We start from the raw sequence: 16795 nt of genomic DNA, 5'->3' as shown, positions 1-16795 counted from the left end.
TATCCAGTGCCTTACTCTGGGTCCTATCCCAAACACATCCAGATTTCTTTTCAGCCTCTTGTGCAGTGTCACATCAAAGGCCTTGATGCCATTGACACAGATTATTTCTGTAAGTACCCTACCTGTCACAGTCACCAGTAATCATGACATAAAACTGGATCAGGCCGAACTGACAGCACCTTCTCGAAATGAATACGCAGACTGTCATCCTCTAGAAATGTTATCAGTCTTCTCTTCAGGATTCTCAACATGACATTCTCTGCCACTGTTAACCTAACACGCATACAGGGTTCCAGATTTTTCTTCTGTTTCTCTCCTCCACAATGGCAGTTATCACCTTCCAGTACTTTGGCACTTCTGTACGAGTCAGTGACCTGCTAAGAATCTCCACCAATAGATCTGCTAACACAATGACCAAATTTCAGAGGACAGTAATTTGGGAAGCAACCCATCTGGCTTGCTTTAGCTTCCATAAAAGTGACCAGTTCCCATTGTCCTTCCTCCCTCTTTATTCTGACATCAGTCAGCCATTCATCCCATTCTGCCCCGCCTCTCTCCAGCATGACATGCCCCGCCTTCCTCCAGCATAACAAGGTTTAGACAACATCAGTGCTTCTGTAACTACAGACAGCTGGAATTCAGATTTTCTGAAGTTGGCTGTCAGTTTTAAACAATGTTTAATTTCTCCTATACAATTACATCTTCTTGGTATACACATTAATCCACATTTGCTTAATCTTAAAATATTTCACTATCCCACTGTAATTAAGAGTAGTGACTAGCTGGATAATGAAATGTTTAAAGGAAACATTTTCATGAAAAGACGCAAGTATTATGAGGTTTGTTTTCTTTGCGTTTAAGCAATCCAAACTGATGTGGACTGCATTTTCTTCTTTATATTTGACCACATGTAAGAAACTTACCTTGTTTGACTGCATGAAACTGTGCATGTGTGTCTTTTTGGAGCCTTGAGACATCCACTATGTCACACTTTTATATATGTATAAAATTAGTCTTCACCCCTTACTTCCCCCCTTGTTTTAAAGCTGCTGCAGAAGAACGAGACATCTCTGGTTAGTTTTCTGTAGCTGCTTCTGTAGTTTAGTGATGGCTGCTCCGTTAGTAACCCACTAATGTATGCTAGCTAAGCAGCACTGCACATACTGTTCGAACTAAACAGCATAAATCTTTCATTATTGACTAAGAACAAGTCTGGGTCATTCTAAGACACAAAACACTACAGCAACAGTAGAGGAAATGAAACGTTGTCACTGCTACAGGTTAATGAAGCAATGGCATCCTTAAATGATATTACTTGATGTCTCTGTGGAGTACAGCTAAAATAAGTAATATGTACAATGTGAGAAAAGAAGAAAAAAGTAATGTGGATGGTGTGGGAAGGTAAGGATTGGGGGAAAAGGCAAACCAAGGTAGGGGCAATGAGGGATGTGTATAGAGAAGAAGCAATGAGCAGTGAAGGAGGGGTCCCATAGCCCTTTGCCTAAAATGTGCCCTGGTTACACTGTTTGCATGAAAATGTTCTAGTCTTTGGCCATTAATATGTTGTTATACAGTAGTTTGCTGACACTGCATAATTTAATCCTTTCCAGAACAACCCCCTCCCCTCCCCGCCACACACACAATTTAGGTGCCGCTAGAATACAGACTGATAGTGACAGCTCAATCAGTTTACTTTCTTTTACTCAAGTTCCTAAGTAACAGCTGCATTACTCAGACACATTGGTGAAGCATATCAGTTACTAAAGACAAATGATTTTACCCTTGTGCCCAGAACTATACATCTGCTGCTTGCCCACTGCTTTGTGGTTCCATACAATGCCGAAGGAAATGCACTGAATGATACAACAGGAAGAGGCAGACAAAGCTCCAAAATGTGCTCCTGTCTTGTTTTACATGCTGCAGACCATCTAGGCAAGAATATGGAGGACCAGAGCAGGACTGGCAGAAAGGTGAACCATACAGAGAGTGAGAGACAGAGACATTTGGCTGGAGATGAATCTGAAGCGTAGTTTAACTTTAAGGGGTGAGGCAGCATTTCAGTAGCCTGGCACATCACATTGTAATTCTGTAGAATGCTTTTATACAAACTGCATGAACCTGTCTTTTTTAAGAAGCACAATGTTTTTATTTGTGCATTTAAAGAGGGTTACTGTGGTCTGATGAGAAAAACTTTATTTTTTAAATCTTAACATCACTGAAGGGACTGGAGGAAGCGCTGTGCTTGACAGTGACAGCGGGTGTTGTCAGGAATCTGGAGTCAAGATTGGTACAAGGAAGTTACTCCACAAGTTGAGTAACAGTGAGCAGAACTCTATTCAATCTCTTCAGGGATGCCTGCATGGACTCAGGTAAGTAAATGAGCTATGGAGAACTAAATATCTGTTGTCTGCCAATCCACTACTTAGTGACACTGTGTTAACGCTAGACAAGACCCACTAAATTAGGTTAACAGAGGCAGACAGGGTTGCAAAGTGTTTCTTTCTCTTTTTGTGGACAATTTGAGCAAACTGTGGAGGACCAGAACAGGAGTGGCAGAAAGATGAACTCTACAGAGAGAGTGAGAGAGATTTGGCAGGAGATGAATCTTGAAGCACAGTTTAACTTTAGGGGGTGAGGTAGCATTTCAGCAAAACATTCATTAGTTACCATCCCAGCACATCACACTGTAATACTGCAGCCTTTTTATATACAAACTGCATAAAACTATGTATTTTTTTTAAGTAGTACAATGTGTCACTGTTTAGTTGCTGTTACTGCTTAGTGGCACACTGCAGATGATTTTGCAATTACTTAAGTTTTCCATTTCATCTTTCAGTCCTATTGCATGACGTGAGCAACTGGAATGCAAGTATCTAGTATCTAATGTGTACAAGCCTGTCCGACAGTATATTGAGTTGTTGTGTCTTTCGGCTTTTCCCGGTTAGGGGTCGCCACAGCGGAACTCCGGTCCGCTAATGATTGGCAGTAGATTTTTACGTGCCGAGTTGCCGGCCCTGACACACAACCTTCAACGAAGGTACGCCCATTCACGCATGTCTCCACACAGAAGACGCTCTAGCTGAGAATCGAACAGGACAACGTCTTACTGTGAGGCGACAACGCTACCGCTGCACCACCACAGTACATTGAGAATACACTTAATTGTCCCATCTTTGACAGCTTTGTACTTGTCTCAACATTGTTGTTTCATAGGCGATTTGCTTCAAATTACATATAAAGGAAGACACAAATATTTGTTAAACTGTTTCAATGATCAAAGTAACCACCAGCTACTATAAGTGAGACGCATCAACTTTCATGTCTCTAGTGTCACACAAACAGTGCCCTCCAGTGTCGTCACTGTAAATGGTTACACCACATTTCTGTCTGGAACCTCCTGCACTCACTGGTATTTCTGAACTCTATCATCGGGCTGCACTTATGGATAATGCATCTTGTCTGCGGCATGGCAAAACCTGTGTGAATCTTGCCTGTTAAATACTACTCCTTGCATTTCCACACATACTATACTAGTAATATACTATATATATATAATATACTAGTTAACAACTGTCTGCTCAGTGATTGGCTTACTGCTTATGGATTTTACAGAGATGCCCTGCGAAATCCATAGGCATCCTTTGGATGAGACATTAAACTAAGGTTCCATTGGTTTGAGTTGGTGGTAGCTCAAATGGATGTAAAAGATCCCACTGAACCTATTGAAAAGAGAAGAGGGCTTTATTTAAAATATATATATAATTTATACGAAGGTGATTCATAGGTTCACAGGTGATTACTAGGCTAATAGCACAAGAGACTTTACAAGCCTAGCCCATAATGCCCAGGATATGACCATATATCGCAACTCCCCAGATATGGGATGGGGTTGTATCAGGGTAGTGGATCCTAGAGCCCGGAGTCATTTTACAGACTGCCTCTGTCCATAAGGGACATGGGCAGTACCCTGGGAGTGAATTTACTGTTCCCCATCCATTTATCCAAATTCTTTTTGAAGAGAGTGCGGGACGGGTTTTGTTTTATGAAGATGGGAAGTTTATTCCATAAATGAGGTAGCCTTTGGGATATGAATCTGTTTCTCCAGCAAGTTCTGTTAGACTCACAAATAAGGTTCAGATCCATGGAATGCGTAACCATTGTATAATTTCTCTTGCAAATATGTAACATTTTCATCAGGGCTGGATCAGAGAGTGTCTTGAACATCGGGCATAAGTCCCCTCTCAATAAACGATATGGGTTGGGAGGGTGGCCTAATAGTTAAGGTGTTTGCCTTACAAACACAAGGTGCAGAGTTTGAGTCTCACAAGGGATAATTGGCTAGGCTTAAAATGGCTCACAAGGGCAGTTAGCTTAGTACTAATCTATGAATCTATGAGACGGAGTAAAGGAATAGGACCTTTAGTTGGTCTGCATAACCCACGTGTCTTATGCATTGTATTTTTTTTTAGTGAGAAACCTCTGGGACTGCTCCAGTTGGTGTAAGTGCCTGGTTAGGTATATGCAGAAGGGAGCACTGGACTCAATTCTGGGCCTGATGATGGCTGAGTACAGTAGCACTATGACTTCCTTTGATTTTGATGCCATGCCTTTACTTATAAGTTGAACTACACAGAAAGATTTTTTTCACTACTGTAGCTACCTGGTTGTGAAAGTGTAGGTTACTATCTGTCTGTGTTCCTAGGTCCGTCACCACTGGGTCTACTTTTAGGTGTGTGCTAGCAATATTATAATTTGCAGAGATATCTGATTTACCAAAGAGTATGATTAGGCATTTTTTACCATTTCATCTTAGACCAGTCTTTTGTAATTTTTATGCCCGTTTGTAGGATGTCAACATCGTTTGGGGATTCAGTGATTGCTCCCAGCTTACAGTCATTGGCAAACTTCACTTCAAAGTATATACCAAGCATGAGGGGTCCCAACACTGAGCCCTGTGGGGAAATGGCAGGAAAAAGGTTTCTTAGCACAAGTGGATTCACCTATCCACAAGTGTCCTGTCAGTGAGTAAGTTTGCCATCTATATGATGATGTAGGGGTTTATAACTAATTCAGTAAGCTTATCTATGATCCCCAAGTGGGAGATTGTGTTGAAAACTTTGGTCAGGTCAAGATAAGTGATGTGTACCATTTTACCCTCATTCATGGCCCTACTGACTTTCCAGACTGAGCAAGCAAGACCTCCCTTTGACAAAGCCAAACGGAGTCTGGGCCAGTGTTTGGAGAGTTCCTATGTCATTATTGATTAGGTCCATATTTCTCTCTCTGGCCTTGCAGATAAGACTGGTCAAGCTTATGGTTCCGCAGTTCACTGTGCCAGTTGATAGGGCCCCCCTTATGCGGAGGGATGACTGCTGCAGTCCTCCATTCCTCCAGAGGTTGTGGTTAAAGAGGGTTTCTAGTGGCCCTGATAGATTTTGTTTTAAGCTATTTAAGAAGCATCATGGAATGTCATCAGGACCCATGGAGGCCATGCTTTTGGCTTTAGTGAGCGCAGTAAGGACCTGTTCCCTTTAAATTATTGGTAGGGAGATGGTTGCGGGTATTTCTTTGGGAGTGGTAGGAGGTGATGTGGGGGAGAAGTTTGAACTGAACTTGTCAGCCAGCAGGTTTGCAATAGTTTCAGACTGAGTGTAAGTGTTGTTATTCATGATTAACTCGGCACATTTCTGAGCATTTCCTCTGAGGTTACGAACATAATTAAAAAAGCCTTATGGTTATCTTTTAACTGGGAGGATTTCTTTGCCTCACAGTTTGTTCTGGCAGATTTGACCAGCTCTCTCGTTTGTTTGTTTAGACAGGTGAGTTTCTTTTTGCACTGTTTTGTCCCTTCCTTCTTGGCTTTGGAGAGGATTTTTTCCAATTTGTTGAGTAGCCTATGTATGCAAGGGGCCCACCACAGTGATTTATTTTTGCCAGTAATCAAAGGTTGGACTCAGACAGGTACTACCTCCTCTATGCAGCTATGAATTTGGTTGTACAGTGCTTTTGTGTAGAGCCCAGAGTAGGCCTCAGTGTCATCCAGATTCGGAGGGGCTTGGTAGTTTACTAAGCTGTCATTTAGTTTGAGGTAATTGGCCTTAGCAAAGTTCTTAACAGGTTTGGAGTCTGATGGGTGTTCTAGTCTATTTTTAATACTAAAGGAGATAATTTTATAGGCAGATCTTACCAGGGAGGAGTTAATACATGGGAGGCAGCAGCATCCCCCACGTTCGTGAGTACTAGGTCTAGGATATTTGTACCTCTAGTTAGGGAGCTAACTAGTTTTTCCAGGGTGTTTGCATTGACAAAGTCCAAAAACCTCTGATCTAGTGAATTATGGGTTGTACAGGTCTTCCAGTTTACAGAGTGGTAGTAGAAGTCACCCATAAGTCTGGTGTTAGGCTGAAGGTTGAGAAATTCCAGTAGGTTTAGGCAGGAGGTGTGATTCCCCACTCAAGTTAGGAGATCTGTAGCTAGAAAGTATATGACAGGGCATCGCACATTTGGTTATTTGAGCATGAAGGAGCTCAAGCGAGTCATTTTGTCGGACCGATCTAGCTGTGTACTTGCACTTTATGAACATGGAGACACTTTTTTTCCCTGCTGTTTATGAACACAGAGACACCTCTTCCCTTTGTTTTATCCTGAGCTGAGGGGGACTGAAATGTATGAAAGGCATTGTAGCTTTGATAGCTAGGGCGCTTTCCATGATTCTGAACCTTGTTTCTGTGACTGCACATACACTTGTGCTCTCCAGAGTGAATACTGCTTCCATGGAGTGCAGTTTTTTTTTTACTTAAATTCCTAGCATTGAGCAGCAGTACCGTTAGGCAGTTCTGAGTGATTTTTCTTGTGCTGGAGGGTTTAACAACTTGGCATGTCGTAAAAACGTACTGTGGGAATAGATAACGTTTTGCCAGCATCCAAAAGACAAGCGGTGATAAGTGCAAACCATCTCTGACAAAGCATAGTGGTTTATCAATCATGTCTCTGCAGGCTGACAAATATTGGATTCCCTTGTTGGGATACCAGAAACTAAGCCAGCAGTTGACATCAATCATTTTTGCTGGTACTGTGGCATCTACACTGATAAGGGAGGTATGCTACTTCAAGGCTAGATTCATACCCGCCTGGGACATGTTCAGAGAGCACCATCATGCGCCTCTTCATGTAGTCCAGTGAGGTAAGTCTTAGGTAGTTTATGTACACATGGACTATGACCATGTCATAATGGTACTTGTGGTTTACAGGCGAAAGCATATATGTAATCTGGCAGATCCTGGCTCCAGACAGCTTACTGTGATCTTCTCTTTGTTTAGCCTGGTAAGGGGGGGATATCAGTATGTCTTACAATGGAATCTCCAATAAATAGAAGGCATGGCTGTGCGGTGTTTTGCCTTATGGGCTTGGAAGTGGGGCTACTATGAGTTTCAGAGTTGTGTGTTGTGTGAGGTGCTGTCTTTTTTGAGTGTGCACAGTGCCACTGAGAGATCCTTTTAGGAGATCTTGGAGGTTTGGGTAGATTACAAGCGAGTACTTCTGCATATGGGATCTGTGTGCTTGTTCCTTAGTCTTGGTAATGAGTGTTTTGGGTGTACAGCTGACAACCCGGTTTGCATTTTTAGTGTGTGTATGTGAGAGCTTTGCCTCCAATGACATTGTGTATCTACACCTCTCACACACTGTATGTCTTAAAATTAAGTGGTGGTCAGTGAACGTGAGGCAGTTACTACACTGCCTCAGGATGCTCATATCTACCAGACCAGAAACAGATGACAGGAAAACATCTGTCCATTATACCTTATCCTGAGTAGATGAGAAAGAGTAGGGAAAAATCACAAAGATCTAAGTGATCGTGTTTAGTGATATACTATTAGATGACCTGCAGTGGTGCTGCCCTCTGCACAAACTGGCAGCTCTTTGAGGAGCTATGAACAGTGGGAGACTATGAATACCATTTCCTATACAGAATTTTAAACTGGAGAGGTTTGCTTAATATACAAGGCATGGGAAACTGTGTTTATTTGAGGCTTTTATACCAACATGATGAGAGACTTTTACAAAGTTAAGTCCTCAAGCCAATCAGATAAACAAACTAAGCTTTCCACCACAAGTTCCCAACTCGGATGGGTTGAATCAGCCCTCTGCTACCACCAAAAGGCAGAAAAAACCCTCAATGTAAAACAAGTTGGTTTTGAGCTCAACTAAAGTAACAAATGCTTTACAACAAAGGCAAAACTCCTGCTGCATCAAGAATGCTTGGAAACAAGTTCACAAACTCTGAGAGCAAGTTCCCAAATACAGAAAAATGTATGCAAACATAGGAGAACCTCTACAAACACAGAAAAACCTTGAAAAACTTAGAAATATTTTGGCAAACTCAGAACAGCTTTGCAGTATCAGAGGAGGTTATGAAATATCAGAATACTATTAAAAAGATCTAATAACATTACAGTAACAAACATGATGTTTCCTTACCAAGTGCAGGCTAAAAATCAGTGATAAATTCAACTTAATCAATAAATGCAGCACAGAACTGTTAAATAGCACTGAGATAGTTAAAGCAATTGCCAAAAAATAACTTACATTAGCTTTGTAGGTCCAGATATATCGTAATCTATTAACACACAGCAGTCAAAAATAAAAAAAATTAAACCCTGTATATACAGCTAATACATTTTCAAAATTTAAATATTAATATTTCATACTTTAATTTCATGCCCTCACCCTTTTATCCACAACCAAACAACTATTTCACTATACCAAATTTGATTACACAATAATTCTGGACATCTATTTTTTCATAAAATCCATAAATAACTAATTATTAATTCAGCTACTTTATCTATCTCTTCCTTGTCTATTTTTTACGTAAACCATACATAAATATATATTCTCTTAAAAATCTAATATTTAAATTCTTTATGACAAATCTCTAACTTCATTTGTCTTTCTATAGTCTAAAAGAAATGTTTCATAGTTTTGCCTGTATTACATGTTTTACACAATCACTCTTGTTCTGTTTATATTTCATATTTGCTTTCAAAGGCAACATTTCTATCATAAGAAGTCAAGAAAATCTTGTATTTCAAGAAGTTTTTTAAATCCTACCCTTTGTTCAAAAACAGCTTTTCTAATATTTTACTCCATGTTTTCACATAGCTTAACATAATTTTTCCATAATTTCCTCATACCATACTTTTCTTATCTTTCCACCATATGTCCCATCTTTTAATTGATTTATATCCATTTTCTTCATGTAAATCCCTTTTTCTCTTCTTATTTCTCTACAATATATGCTTGCACATCTTTTCCACATTATATTAACATAATATTTTCTGTTTCATTAAGTCTTCATAAGTTCATAGGCAAATACAAGGCCCGCAAGGGCCATTTTATAGCTAGATAATTTTCCTTTCTGTAACAGAAATAACCTATACCATTAGCTTTTAGATTGACCTGAACCATCCTATGATCAATAATTATATATCACCCCTAATGAGAATAACTGGGATCATACCATAAATAATTTGGGGGGATATATGCATGGGATAAAGCACCTAGGAGCTGCCTCTAAACATTTTGTAGTACAGGGGGTAGCCATGGGGTAAGCTTCATTTCCCATCCATAGTTTTAAGTTGTTGTTTAATGTGGACAGGAACAATCTTTTGTTTTATGTAGATCTGGCGTCTTTTCCATAGCAGCGGTATCTTGTGCAAGATATACCTATCTATCCAAAGCATTCCGTTGTTGTTGCAGAACAGGTTTAGAGCCCTAGACAGAGTACTTCTGATGTGCAGTAAATCCATCCATTGCGGGTCGGAGGATGCCTTGGATGCCCGACACAAGGCTTGAGTCGGTCCATGTAGGAGGTATGAAGACGTCAGAAGAGGCAAGTGAGAATAATTGCAGGCCTTGTATCCTTTTTAAAAGGCACCTCTGTGGGCAATCCAGTTGTTGCACATGTCTGGACAGACACATGCCAAAGGGGGCATTATATTAAGTAACTGGCCTAATGAGGGCTGAGCAAAAGGTGACAATGATATCCCTAGATCTAGACATAACCCCTTTGTTTATAAGCTATGCAATATAGAAGGACTTTCTTATAAAAAGGGACATGTTGGTCAAACGATAGGTTACTACTGTCCACATGAGTTCCCACATCTCAAGCAACTGGGTCATCTTTGAGTGGTGTATTGCTAATGTGGTAGTTCCCTGGGTAGATGGCTTCCCAAAGGATACAATAATGGATATCTTTTGGAATTCAGTTTCAGTCTATGATTTTGCCATCAGTTATTTATTTGAGCCCAATCTTCCTGCAGGATGGTCAAGTCATCTGGGGATTCAATAACTGCTCCTAGCTTGCAGTTATCTGCAAACTTAGCCACAGACGGTTGGAATTGGCTTTTACTTCAGAAAAGTAGTCTCCAAACAAATCCATAACAAATGTAATGAAACCAAATGAACTATATTATACACACACACACACACACACACACATATATATATATATATATATATATATATATATGTGGGTATATATATATATATATATGACAACCACATACATACACCGAACATACCTGACAGTCCATAAACACCACATACACGACACCATAATAAAACACAATACACACGACACAAACGAAATACACAGCACACAAACACAAACACCACCCCAAAATTACAAAAAAACACACACAATCCCCCACACAAACAACACACACACAAGCACCACAAAATCCTTACACACTAACACTGACACACTAAACCCTAAGCGCCGCCCACCTACACTTACCTTACCTACCCTAACCCTAACTCCCTAAACACTTACCTACGCCTCCCCTACTCCTAACTCATTTACCCCACACCCCTATCGCCTCTAACTCCCCTAACTCACTAAACCACCCTCCCCACCCCCCTAACTAACTCTCACTTAACCCAAACCTACCCCCCCTATACTCCCCTAACCTAACTCCCTAACCCCAATAGACCACTAATACACACACATCCTCACACTTACCTGCTGCACATTCCCACGTCACGCTACACACGGATACTCCCACACAGCCGGCATCCCGGCATGTTGGTTGTCATCCGTCGGGTCGGTCTTCTGTCTTTCCTGTCTCTGCCCCCTGCCACTCGCGATTCGGTCGTCTTTCTTCTTCTTCGATCTTCTCCGGATTCCGTCGTCGGTCTTCATCTTCTAAGCGAAGTCAGGTAGAACCATATATATATATATATATTAATCCAGGTCCCCCTTCCTCTAGCTTACATTATAATACTCCTCTCTTACAGGATTTAAACAGGAAACCCACATAAAAGAAAAAAAAAGGCTCAAGTAACTCCTTTGCTGAACTTAAAGGAAAAAGCTATATACCTCCCACATACCCCATCTTTCCCAACACATAATGAATTAAACAAACATTCTTTCTAAAGTCTAAATTAAAAGGGTTTCACATATTAGCTACATTTTTAATTTCGCTTCTCCTTCTTACGAAGTTTTGCGCCCAGAATTTTTATCTCCGCGTTTGAAAATATATTTCATCATTTTTAACTGCATCTCTAAATCCTTTACAATTTTCTTGAATGATATTTAAACCCAATTTTGAATACATCTTTCTCTATTCCACATAGCTTCTTTTATCCAGCCATTTCCATTTGCAATAATAACCAAATCATTTGTATCTGTTAAATAAATATTAATTTTAATATTCAGACATTGTATAACATTCTCTTCGCTAGTAAGAATAACTGCCAGAAGTCTGAAAGCTGTTAGAAATAGGGTCCATCCAACGTTCACCCCAGAACAGTTAGAGTCCGGAGTCTATACCACGTTTTTAGTTCACAAAAAGACAGTGGGCCTAAGGCCAATTATGGACTTCTGTCATCTCGATCGTCATAAAACAAGACACAGTTCATAACGGTCATTGTTCAGTCCATTTTACCTCCGCTGAGGACGAACACTTACTGTCTGTAATTCATCCTACCTCCTCCTCTTTGTATCCCTCATGCTACTCCTTTCGACTCCTAATCCCTCTGCATGCCTCTCTCTTCATTTGTCGGTCTTCTCCTTGCAGGGATTCACACCTGCCTCTTCTGATGTCTTCATCCCTCTCTATATAATTATATGCTGCTATGCTTGTAAGCATATGCTTCTTAAACTAAATGCTGTAACATGTTGCACCTGTAAATATGTGCATGTTTTATAGTACATCCTTGTATCTGTAAATATGTTTGTTCATTTCTTATATGATCCTATGCGTTTGTTCTTTTTTCTATGTGATTCATTGACCTGGGCTGTGCCTGTAGATGGTCCATTAAGATCAGTGCACTGCCCCAGTAAACAAATATAAATACTCGCAAATAAATTAATTACTAAAGCAAACAACAAAGTACTTAAAGGGCAACCCCGTTTAACATCCATCCATTTTAGCAAGTTTTCTTGCCTAAATCACCCATTCACTAATGCTTTATTCTGAGAGTTACTGTAAACAGTCTTAATTATACATTTGTATGCAATGCATATTACTGTATTATCTCAAAAACAATGTTATGGCTTACTTTATTATATGCTTTATCAATACCACAAACAATAATATTAGTATTGTTCCCTTCATGTAAAATACATTGTTCAACTTCTTTTACAATAAGTGACATATCTTTGCAATTTTTAAATGCAATACCATATATACCTTTGACTAATAATACATCTACAGCCTTACCAAGTATCTTCTGTAAGACTTTCTTTAAAAATTTATAGTCTACATTATTTAAAGTAATAGGTCTCCACTTCTATAACAAATGTATATCCCTTTTTTATAAATAAGCTTAACAACTCAGTTACACCATATCCCAACGAAGAATTCAATTTTTTCATCATTCATTACATTATAAAACTCATTAGTTATTCCATCTGGAGCTGGGATACTTTTTTTGTTTAAATACCTCATTCCATCAATTTAAAATTTATTATTCTCAACTTATTTTGCATTATCCGTATCCATTTGTTTAAGATTCCATATAGCAATCTGATTTTTTTCTTTATCAAACATCCTGCTGAAATCTCTCTCCATGTCCTACTCTCTTTCATACTACATTTCTCTAATCCACCCCTTAATGCCTTCAATTTTACTATTATCTTGTGTTACTTTTTCCATAAAGGTGCAAAAGCTCCTCTGCTTTTCCTTGCAATTCCTATTTATGATTTATTAATTTACCTTTAACATATTTTCTTTATATATGTTTCTCTCCGTAACCGCTCTGTCTTTTTCATCCCCTTTCAGCCCCTTCTCAAAATCACTAGTTACATTCTCTTATCTCTTTTAGTCAGTCTCCAAAATAAACTTTACAGTTATAAAAATTAAATTCTATACCTCTCTTCATATTGCTACCACCACTCTATATTCTTGTAAAATTGTATAATTCTGTAGTAATCTTCCCACAGCTTTTCGACACATTCTTTATAAACGGAGTATTTTCTATTTCGCCAGCTAAAACCTTTAATCCCTTTCCTTCTTTAATGTAATAGGTTTGTAGGTTCATAGGACATTACTAGGCTAAAGGCTTAAGGGCCTTTACAAGCCTAGCCATTATAACCCAATTTTACCCAATTTATGGCCCCTAGGGGCAGGAGGATGGCATGGATTTGTGCCTGTGGATTGAGTTTCTTACAGACTGCCCCTGTCCATGTGGTACACAGGCACTACCCCAGGTGTGAATTTGCAATTCTCCATCCATTGATCCAAACTGTGTTTGAAGAGGGCCAGGGAAGGGCTCTTCTTACTGTGAAAAGGAACCCTGTTCCAAAGAAGAGGCAATCTCTAAGACACACATCTGTCTCTCCAGCATGTTTGGTTTGAGTCGCTAAGGTTAGATCCATAGATCAGGTGACTTTCGTGCTGCTTGATTTGTAGATGTGTAGGACCTCCATCAGGGCTGGATTTGAGTGCCCTATAGGTCAGGCATAGGTCATCCATTAATAATTGGTAAGAGACAGAGTAAAGGGATAGGGCTTTTAGTCTATCTGCACAGTTCATGTTGTTTACACCCTGTACTTTCTTTGTGAGGAACATCCGAGGACACCCTAGCTGTTGTAAGTGCCCAGTCAAGTACATGGCAAATAGCACATTGTACTCGATTATTGGTCTAATGAAGGCTGAGTACAGCGGGACTATAATTTCCTTGGATCTGGATGCCATGGAAGCCTTGTTAGCGCAGTAGGTAGCGCGTCAGTCTCATAATATGAAGGTCGTGAGTTCGGTCCTCACACAGGGCAATTTCAAATTGGTTGGGAGGGTGGCCTAATGGTTAAGGTGTTTGCCTTAGAAACACAAGGTGCAGGGTTTGAGTCTCACAAGGGATAAATTGGCTAGGCTTAAAATGGCTCACAAGGGCAGTTAGCTTAGTACTAATCTACGAACCTATGAACCATACCTTTACTTATAAGTTGTACCACATAGAAGGATTTCCTCACCACTGTAAAGTTCAGGCTCCTATCTATCTGTGTACCTAGATGTCTCACCTCTGAGTCCGTTCTTAGGGGTGTGCTACTGATCTTGTAATTTGCAGGACTATTTGAATTCCCAAAGGGTATGATAATGCATTTTTTTTTTGCATTTAGTTTTACGCGATGGTTCTGGCACCAATCATTTGTCTGATCTAGACCCTCAAGAGGGATATCTGCATCGCTGGGTGATTCAATGACTGCCCCCAGCTTGCAGTCATCACCAAACTGTCATCCAGAGGCTTTCCACATTTGATTTGTCTTCAGAGAAGTATATTCCAAAGGGGAGTGGTCCCAGTACTTAGCCCTGTTGCACACCACTAGTAACTAGCCTCTTGCTGGATCTGGATTAACCCACTGTAACCACATATGCCCTGTACATGAGCCAACTGGCTAGTCATCTTGTTATGTAGGGATTTATGCCCAATTTTGTGAGTTATTTATAATGCCTGAGTGGGGAATTGTGTAAAATGCCTTGGACAGGTCGAGGTAGGAGGTATGTACTGTTTTACCCTCATCCATGGCCTTAGTCTCTTTCTCAAAGAAATCCACCGGATTCAGTAGGGATGACCTGCCCTTGACAAAGCCAAATCAGGTTGGGTCCAGTGTCTGGAGGTTTGCTATATCATTATTTATCAGGTCCATGATAGCCTTACATATAAGACTAGTCAAACGTATGGATCTGTAATTTCCTGGGTCAGTACACAGTCCTGCTTTATGCAAAGGGATGAATTTTGCTGTCCTCCAGTTTGTGGGGACATAGCCAGTCCAGAGGCTGTGGTTAAAAAAAGATCTAAATGGACCAGATAAATCCTGATTTAAGCTGTTTAAGAGGCATCCTATCATACTGTCAGGCCCCACACAGTGTTTTTAGCTTTAGAGAGTGCAGTGGCAACCTGTTCTTTGGTGATAACTGGTGGAGGAGTGGTGGAGGGCATTTTTTGGGGGAGAACACATATTGAAATTTGAGATGAATTTATCAGCCAGCAGATTTGCTATATCTTCAGGCTGAATTATAGGTAATGTCATCTACAACTAATTCTGGACATCGTTGGGTGTTGCCCTTAAGATCATGGACATAAACGAAAAATGTCTTATCTTTATCCTTAGCTTTGGAGGCTATTTTTACCTCAAAGTCTACTTTCAGAGACTTGACTGGTAACCTAATTCACTTTGTATTAATGAGGGACTTATTTCTCTGCTGTGCACATTCTCTCTTACATCTCAACAAGATTTTCTTTCTTTTGTTGAACAACCTATTAATACTAGGGATCTACCAGGGTGGTTTGTTTTTGCGGTTTTACCTGGGTTTATTTCAGTCTGGTACTGCAATTTTTATGCAGTTGTTCATATGGTCATACAGGGCTTTTGTTTATGTCTCTGCATATGTTTCTGTGTTTTCTGGATTTGGGGGAGCTTAAAAACTAGCTATGCCATCCCTTAATGGGGGGGGGGGTCATTTACCTTAGAGAAGTTCTTAGTTTTTGGGGTTATGTGGGGGACTAGTTTTACCTTTATTTCAAGGGAGACTGCTTTGTGATCTGACCTTACCAGTGAGGACTTAACACTAGGGGGGGATGCAGCACTCTCCCATATTTGTGAATACCAGATCTCGGATATTTCTTTCCCTAGTAGGAGTGCTCTAGGGCATAAAGTCAATAAATCTTTAGGCCTGCATGTTACTGCTTATGTATGCCTCACAGTTAATTAAGGGATAGTTATAATCACTCATGATTATGGTACTGGGATGGATGGTGAGTGATTCTAGTAACTTCAGGTATGATGTAGGAGTTTCCTGATTCATAGTGGGCAACCTGTACTAGTAAGAATATGGTACTGGATTTTTCCCAGAGTTAGTTGGACATGGGGTAACTCAAGCATATCATATTGTTTGACCAGCCTTGCTGTGTGCTTATCCTTTATGTAGACAGATAAACCCAAACTTTACCTCTTTCACATAAACTTTATTAGTCATTTCTGCCTCATAAAAATGATCAGAAAATATACTTCTCCTGATCTAGCATTTCTTTCTCAAACCGTGTGAAAAATAACACAGCCTATCTCTATTTTTGAACTTCCCCCTCTAAATGCAAAACCATTTTCTTACCCAATTGCAATTGCCCTGTTTTTAACAGTTTTCTTATTATAACATCCTTGCCAATCTTCCCATCTACCTTTCTTAAATTACAGTTCAAATCCCGCATTATAATGATATCCATCTTAGGTAACACATGCTTACGTTTCTGAAACAATTCCTCTCGTTTACTCTTCTGGGTATATACATGTAGA

The 16795-nt window shown here is 39.9% G+C and overlaps 1 protein-coding gene and 1 non-coding gene across 4 annotated transcripts in view; one reads left to right on the top strand and one right to left on the bottom strand.

The window, feature by feature from the left end:
* Nucleotides 1-16795, bottom strand: part of NDUFAF6 (NADH:ubiquinone oxidoreductase complex assembly factor 6) — a 583839-nt gene that overhangs the window by 117882 nt on the left and 449162 nt on the right. The window lies entirely within an intron of this gene.
* TRNAM-CAU lies at nt 14206-14278 on the top strand. Its single transcript has one exon. It is a non-coding gene; the product is annotated as a tRNA-Met (tRNA).

The sequence above is a fragment of the Protopterus annectens genome, chromosome 3.part1 (assembly GCF_019279795.1).
Source record: "Protopterus annectens isolate FY-2018-M chromosome 3.part1, PAN1.0, whole genome shotgun sequence".
Classification (NCBI taxonomy): Eukaryota; Metazoa; Chordata; order Ceratodontiformes; family Protopteridae; genus Protopterus; species Protopterus annectens.
The sequence above is the reverse complement of the archived record's forward strand: the minus strand, read 5'-3'. Positions and strand labels throughout refer to the sequence as shown.